At 34.1% G+C, this 8,101-nt stretch overlaps 1 long non-coding RNA gene across 1 annotated transcript; it reads right to left on the minus strand.

The window, feature by feature from the left end:
- Positions 1-3,805: 3,805 nt before the first annotated feature.
- LOC141048971 (uncharacterized) lies at positions 3,806-6,977 on the minus strand. The gene is made up of 5 exons (XR_012220222.1): positions 6,920-6,977; positions 5,791-5,853; positions 4,190-4,246; positions 4,029-4,079; positions 3,806-3,872 (listed from the first exon to the last, which is right to left on the minus strand). It is a non-coding gene; the product is annotated as an uncharacterized lncRNA (long non-coding RNA).
- Positions 6,978-8,101: the final 1,124 nt, after the last annotated feature.

An 8,101-nucleotide genomic window follows, 5' to 3' on the forward strand; every position in this document is an offset into this window, starting at 1 on the left:
ATGATTCTCGCATCATTTTAAAAAAAATTTCATTCCACATTGAAATAACCTTAACCTCTTAGTTTAGGCCTTCACGACCAAATCCCAAATCTGATATGTCTTCTAAATAGCTTTGAAAAGTTTTCAATTATCTCAGGAATTCTGAGAATGTTTTTTCATGACGCACTGTAATTTATGTTAATTGTAACTTTAGATCTGAAATTAGCTGAAAATTTTTAAAATCATCAATTTTTTTTATTTTTTTTTACTCTTGAACTAGATAGTCATACAGCACCAAATAGTTAATATATAATATTAACCAAATGTCTCTTTTAGATCAGAATAATTTTTTAATGTTGCCTTATATTTTTATGATAAAAGTCTTACAAAATAAGAAGCAAATTTAAGGGAAGCATTGACAGTTAAAGTGCTAAAAAGTGACCTAAATATTGGAAAACCCAAAAATGTGATATTTTAAAATTGTATCCCTCAAAGTAATCAGTACTGCTGTCAGGAAGTTAACTTCAGTTGTTTCACAGAAATTAACACTACAATATTAACGCTAAAATATTGCTTTAGCTCCAAATTTTTCATTTTTACAATGGATAATAGAAAAAAATGAACCCCAATATTTGTTACTGATATTCTCCTAAATGTGGTATTAACCCATACTGTTTCAGCGCTATTTGACTTTTTGAGTGCAGATTTGGGTGAAATAATTTGATTTACAAAAATAAGCATGGAGTGAATGGTGCAAAGTGAAAATGCAAATATGTCATATTTGTGGCCCATATGTTGTGCCCAGCTTGTGCTTCTAAAGACATTCCCCCCAATAAGCGGGTTCTCCTCACTAAAATATTGACATACATGTGTATGTTAACTGTAGTTCTAGCAGGGCTGATAAGGGTAGGAGACATTTTTGAGGGTTGCTATGTCACTTATACAGAGCCATTGCTCTACCAGTAACCCCATTTTTTCTGTTTACAACTGGTGGCCCTGATTGTGGCCTATTTGATGGTTTACTGGTACCATTTTCTTTACACAACATTTTTTGATTGATAGCTTGAAGAGCTAGGTTCACATCTATTCTGCGCATTTTACCATGGGTGTCAGTCTAATTTCCAAAAAAAATAGGATTTAGACACCTTAGTTTCCCTTTCTGCAGTATCCCATTTCTTAATGCAAGAGCAAAACTGTGGTCAATAACACATTTGTACCCACATAAAAACAAAAGAATAGAGGCCATACAGAGTCCTAATTTACTCTGTCTGCCTCATTATAGTAAACAATTCTGTCAATATAACATATAGACATAAGTGTTTAGCATCTGACACAGGATAAATGTGCACCTAGATTAATTCTGTCTCCTAAAAAGCACGATAAGTTCAGTATAGTACCACTTCTATCTGGTAGTCCCTAAATCCACTGCTTGGTCTTGATTTATCATAGCAACCGTAGGCATACCAGTGGGGCGAAAGAGTGAGACTCCTCCATCTATTAACCATCTAGATGCTTCTATTGTTACTGAAAGCAGCCCATGATTGGTGTTGTCTTTAATTGGGGTCTTTGTGGCGGTGTCATTTGTAAAATTCAGCTGACACTCACTGCATCCACAGACATCGGGGACGTTATTCCATTATTTCTCACTACAATACAAAGATGGTGCTGAAGAATAGAGACTCCTAATGACCACTGTAAAAAGGTGTATTGGCGGTCAATAAGAGGAGAAAGTGTTTTACCATATGTAGAACTATTTTGCCATTTCTAGACCATTTCTAGAATTTAATCTATGGTATCTCCCTTGAGAGTATTAATTTCAAATATATATACCTTTTTACTGTCTGTTTTGCCATTTTTCAGTAACTTTCATTTTGAAATGACTGAGTCGCAAACGTTGGCTTAAGTCAAAATAAGTTAAAATGCTGAAACTTCAGTGTTGGCTCTGATGAATGACCCTTAGTGTAGTCAGCAGAGTATATGGCGGTTATGTGCTTGACCAAACACCTGCTATATCATGTGTTCTTTCAGGGCTGGAATGGGGTAGAACCCTAATTAGCAGACATTTTGTTAAGAGAGACATAACATGCAGTGTAAATGGCTTGAAAAAATTACAGGTCTATAGACCAGAATCATGAATACTAATCTTGTAGTTTTCACTTTTTGATATGACTTAAATCAATGTCTTACTTACCAGAGTTTTGCTCAAGGTTTTAAGTGTTTCTCCCTAGAAATATATATACACAATTAAAACATACAATAATTAACCTGATTTACATATAAAATGGTCATTTATGTTTACACTGTAAAGATTTTCATGTTATTGATAAGAACTTACCAAAACCTGACATAAAACATCCAGCACAACATCGCTTATTTTAAGTTCCTCCTGAAAGCCAATGCAAAGATTTTTTAGATTTATAGCATGTGATTGAGACTTTTATGTTATATACTACAGTGATAATAATAACAATAATAATAATATGTTGTTAATAATATTATTGGCATTATATAATTATATTGATATAGATAATAAAAGAACAGTGTTCTGTAGTTTGTAAATCAGCTTCTTTATGAAGATTAATACAATATTACATAGAATACAATATAATACATTATATAGGACTGAAATGCACATTAGGCAAAGAAACCGCAGAGGTCTAACCTCCGCTATTACTGTGGGTAAGACGTTTTCCATGATATTTTCTAACACTATACTTGTATGGTAACTGGATTGAATTCAAGATACGTTAGGAGGATGGATAAGTAGTTTTTCGGCTATATGTGAGGAGCCATTAACTTCATATCTTGATCCATTTTTTCATTTCCTCTGTTTTGATATAGGCTTATGGTAGAATAGTGCTTTTGTGGTTGTGTTCTGCGAAATTTCTTTTTGAACCCTATCCGATTAAGAGATCATGTTTTTAATAACAATTTTTAATAAAGTGGATTATTTTATAATAAATGTATTAATTACTGACAGTTTACAGAATATGGATGCTTTGTTGTTGATACTACCTCTATGTGAAAGGGTGCCGTAATATTGTACTCCTAGAAATCTATGGGGCTCCATTATACCTGTGCTGTCCTTTGCATACTAAGTAACAACAAAAGGTGACATGATTGGATGCTGAGTTTTACAGGGCAGATATTTTCCTCTAGAAGATTTTTTTATATGGGAGGATATGGACTTGTGCACCGACCCTGCCAGATCCCTTATTACAGCACCAGCAAATCACAGTGTATTGCCAAGTAGGCTTTGTCAGGTGGTATACGTACATACATACTTTTCCTTAGAAGTATTTATTTAACGTTTTCATTTTTCACCCATACAGGAAAAATATTACATGTACATCAATTTGTAATCAATATGAAATCTCAATTGCAGTCCTATGTCACAATGTAAATCATAGCTAAAATACATCCATATGTATGAGCCCTATGTCCATAACATATGTATACAGAGCATCATATGGCAGTATATTGAGCATAGGCCATGACAAGAATTGTGATGTGATGATGCATGTGACCTATGTAGGGATCAATGGTGATTTTATCCTATCATGCCACATTCAATTCAAGTTTTTTGCTTTTGTTTTTTCTTCTCCATATTCTAAGCCTTAAACTGCCACAGTTTAATTTACCATAAAATGCAGTGGAAAATGGGAAAATATTCTTTGTTTTGTGCAATGGAGAGAAAACATAAATCTTATATACTATATAGATAATTATAATGAAAGAATCTTCTCTTACTTGGATAAGTATACTATACCATATGCTTGCTTCTATATACAATTATTAATCAGTAAATCATATTAATAAAAGCTTACCAGTAATTTCAAAATTTCACATCCAAGCTGTTCTGCTACTTTTCCAATTTCATCACCAACTTTTTCCTACAGAACAGAAACAAAGAAAAAAAGCAATGAAACGATTATTGTGAAAGTGGTTGTGAGAGCAAGATTTATATTTTCTACTGCTACTACTAAAACAAAAATAATAATCATAAAATACAATAATAACAATTATGATATTGCATGTAAGTGAAATACCAGGAATTGTGGAAGGCTCAGGATTTCATCAAAGGTACAACCTGCATCAATCTGGAAAAGTATAATAAAGAGTTGATACATCAATCTATGTCATGAAACTTATTATGAAAAATATCTTAATATCATAGAATATCTGTTTTAAATAATCTACTAAACATCACCAGAGCTTGGTGCAGTTCACATAAGAATTTCTTGTATAGTTCTTCATTATGAGTTTTCTGCAAAAAAAGGGAAAATGTATATATTTAAAAAAAAAAAATAATCATGATCATCGTCATCATCATTACCATCAGATAAAGATTATATAAATGAATATAAGAATGTAGAGTTTACTAAAACATATCAAACCCTATTATCATAAATGACTTTTTTTTAACCTAAACATTGTTATTATTAAACATATATTATTATATTATTATACATTATACATATATTATTGTATGCCCATCAGCACCCATGTCACATGATAGCGGTGCGCCGATGGGTTGGCATGACAACCGGAGATCTACAGAAGAACCCCGTTCTTGCTATTGACGATCTGCTATGAAGGCTGCCGAGTGGCCAACGTTCATAGCAGATGAGCATTCTGGCTACATGTAGCAGGGCTGAAGGTCGGCTAGGTGTAGCACAAGCAAAGAGAAGATCACAGCTTCTTGTCTCCTAAGAAGACTATGAAGGTTAGAAATAAATGGAAAAGAACTGTTTTTAAAAATATTAACAACATAAAAAATATAAAGATCAAATCACCCCTCTTTTGCCCCATTCACAATAAAAAAATGTAAAAAAAAATACACCTATTTGGCATTGCTGCAATCAGGAATGCTCAAAATATAAAAAAAATAATCCAGTTGGCAATTGACGTAACGAGAAAAAAATTCTAAATGCCAAAATTATGTATTTTGCTTGCAGCAACACTGCAGTAAAATGCAATAATAGGCGGTCGAAACATCAAATCTACTCCAAGATATTATGAATAAAAGCAGAAGTTCATTGTGAAAAATATAAGCCTTCACCTAGTCCCAGATCCTGAAAAATGGAGACGCTACAAGTCTCAGAAAATGAGGCCATTTTATTTTTTTTTGGAAACTTTGGATTTTTCTTTTCATCACTTACATAAAAATAACATAGACATGTTTGGTATCTACAAAATAAATCTAAGTGACTTGGAGAATCCTAACGGCAGGTCAGATTTAGCATTTAGTGAACATGGTATAAAAAAAAAAACAATTGTGGGATTGCACTTTTTTTGCAATTTCACCGCACTTGAAATTTTTCTTCCCATTTTCAGTACATTATATGGTAAACTCAATGGTGTCGTTCAAAATCAAAACTCGTCCCACATAAAACAAGCCCTCACATGGCCATATTGACAGAAAAATAAAAAAGTTATGTCTCTGGGAAGAAAAAAACGAAAAAACTGAAACTAGCTCAAGGGTGAAGTTAATTTAACCATAATGGGATAAACATAAGTCTTCTGGGATCAACCCTGTATTGCTTGACTATTTCTATGTTTAGCTTTGATACGTTCTACCCATTGTCTTTCATTGGGTTTTTCATAGTAACAACATGTGAATGTTCCCGAATTAATAGAATTTCCCCAAAGAAGAAGGTGTGAGAGAAAGAGTTTATAAATATATACTAAAATGTTATTTATTAGACAACTTGCCTATTCTCTAGCATGTCGGTTCCAATTGCCCATTTTTTAGCTATTTAAAGCACATGTAATGACATAATAAATCCTCATAATGTATAAATCACATACCTTCCCAGACATGAACAGGCAAAGTAACTCTTGCAGCCTGTCAAGGGACCCGGGTAGAGACCACTATTAAAAATTAAAATCAGTACTAATTAAAAAATTTAAATTAGTAGTAATTATTATCAACAGAATAACATTACAAACATATTGCAAAAAAGTGCAGTTGTGTCTATAGTTGTGGCATCCCTCCAAAAAGAAAATCATCAATTTAAATAATAATGAATGTATAAAGCGCCAACAAACTATCATGGAATAGTAGGGGGGTCAATATGGTGAAAATTACATCATATAAAATATGTGTACACAAGAACCAATGACTAATTATGCATAAAAGTTATTAATATGAAAAAATATTTAAAAATGTTGCTAAAAAGTGGGAAACCGCAAGGTGTCGCCATAAACCCAGGGGATAGCTATACAGAGGCTGCACCAATAATGTGTGATTTAAACATCCCAAGTGCTGCAAACAGTGTCTTGAGTCAAAAAAGAGACCCTAAATGAGACACCACCCACAAGAGGTAATGTTTCTATTGTACTGAATGTATTATGTTATTTCATGTTCTCTGTCCCATTTAGAGTCTCCTTTTTGACTCAAGACAAGACATATAGCTATCCTGTGGGTGCATGGCGCCACCTTGTGCTTTCCCAATTTTAGCAACCTTTTATACATTTTTAATCATTGGTTCTTGTGTACACATTAAACATATTTCAGTGTATAAACTACTTGACATGAAGCTGGTTAACTGTAGAAAAAATAGTATAATTTAATTATTAAAATAAGTTCTCCGCCATTAGAAGTGAGGAGGTGTCAATGCCTGATTAATGGGCCCAACTGTATGGACCTGTGAGGGTTAAAAGTCATAGGCGCTTCTATCCCTTCATTGGAAAAGGTATTTGGTATTGAACGTTCACGGATTATATCAATATTACTAGCTATGATGTGATTACCCCTTTAGGCTTTTGAAATTGATACATTTTTCAGCATAATATAACATTTATATCCTGAAGCTACTGGAGAAGGTGACAGGTGGCAGAACCCCACTGATCTAATACTAATGACCAATTCATTAGATAGGTCATCAATGTCAATATCACATGCCCAGACAACCCCTTTACATTTTTAAATACTTACCTTAATAAATCGCTCAAGACAATTCTTTGGTATCAGGGACCCTTTTGATGCAACTACTAAATAAAATGAAAGAAATAAGAGTAGAATACATATATATGCAAATTGTTCCAGTGACCTTGCTGTATTTAGTCTTAGATAAGGAAAAAGGAATGTCTACGGATACTGGACAAAAAAAATGTTTTCTGTTTTGATATATGAAACATGCACCTTCTCTACATTTACTAGCCACAATATAGGAAAGGCAGGAAAGGCTTGGCTTACACTTACCAAAGTTCCCATGCCACTGTGATGGCCATCTTGGAAAAGGAAGTAATGGATAGAAAAACTTTGGAAATGGTATTAAAAGATTAACCCCTTAGGCTACTTTCACACTTGCATTTTTTTGCTGCGTGTTTTTTGCGCAAAAAAACGCATGAAAAAAACGCATACAAACGCTGCGTTTTTTTCAAGCATTTTTATGCGCATGCAGGAAAAAAATTCAGCGTTTTTATGCATTTGTATGCATTTTTAGCGCTTTTGCATTTTTTTCAACATTGTCCTCACCAAAAAAATCAAGATAACAATTAGGGTTAGGGTTAGGGGTTAGGGTTAGTTAGCGTTAGTAGTACTAACCCTAACCCTAACCCCTGACTCTACTAACCCTAACTCCTAACCCTAACCCTAACCCTAAACCCTAACTAACCCTAACCCCTAACCCTTAACCTAACCCTAACCCTACTAACCCCTAACCCTAACCCTTAACCCTAACCCTTAACCTAACCCTAAACCCTAACCCTTAACCTAACCCTAACCCTACTAACCCCAACCCTAACCCTAACCCTAAACCCAACTAACCCTAACCCCTAACCCTTAACCTAACCCTACAAACCCTAACCCTAAACCCTGACCATACTAACCCTAACTAACCCTAACCCTAAACCCTGACTCTACTAACCCTAGCTCACCCTAACCCTTACCATAACCATTGTCTAACCAATGTACAACAAAAAACGCATGCAGAAAAAAATGCATACATGCGCATGCCAATGCGCACGTATGCGCACCCATAGACTTACAATGGGTGTCTTGCTGTAAAAAAAAACCATTGCGTGCGCATGCGTTTTTTTGGGGCGTCGGATGCACAAAAAATGCAACAAGATGCATTTTGTGCACCCGAGCGCACACTACAAAAAACCGCATGCG

This window comes from Dendrobates tinctorius, unplaced genomic scaffold, assembly GCF_039654945.1.
Source record: "Dendrobates tinctorius isolate UK_male_01 unplaced genomic scaffold, ASM3965494v1 ptg000139l, whole genome shotgun sequence".
Classification (NCBI taxonomy): Eukaryota; Metazoa; Chordata; class Amphibia; order Anura; family Dendrobatidae; genus Dendrobates; species Dendrobates tinctorius.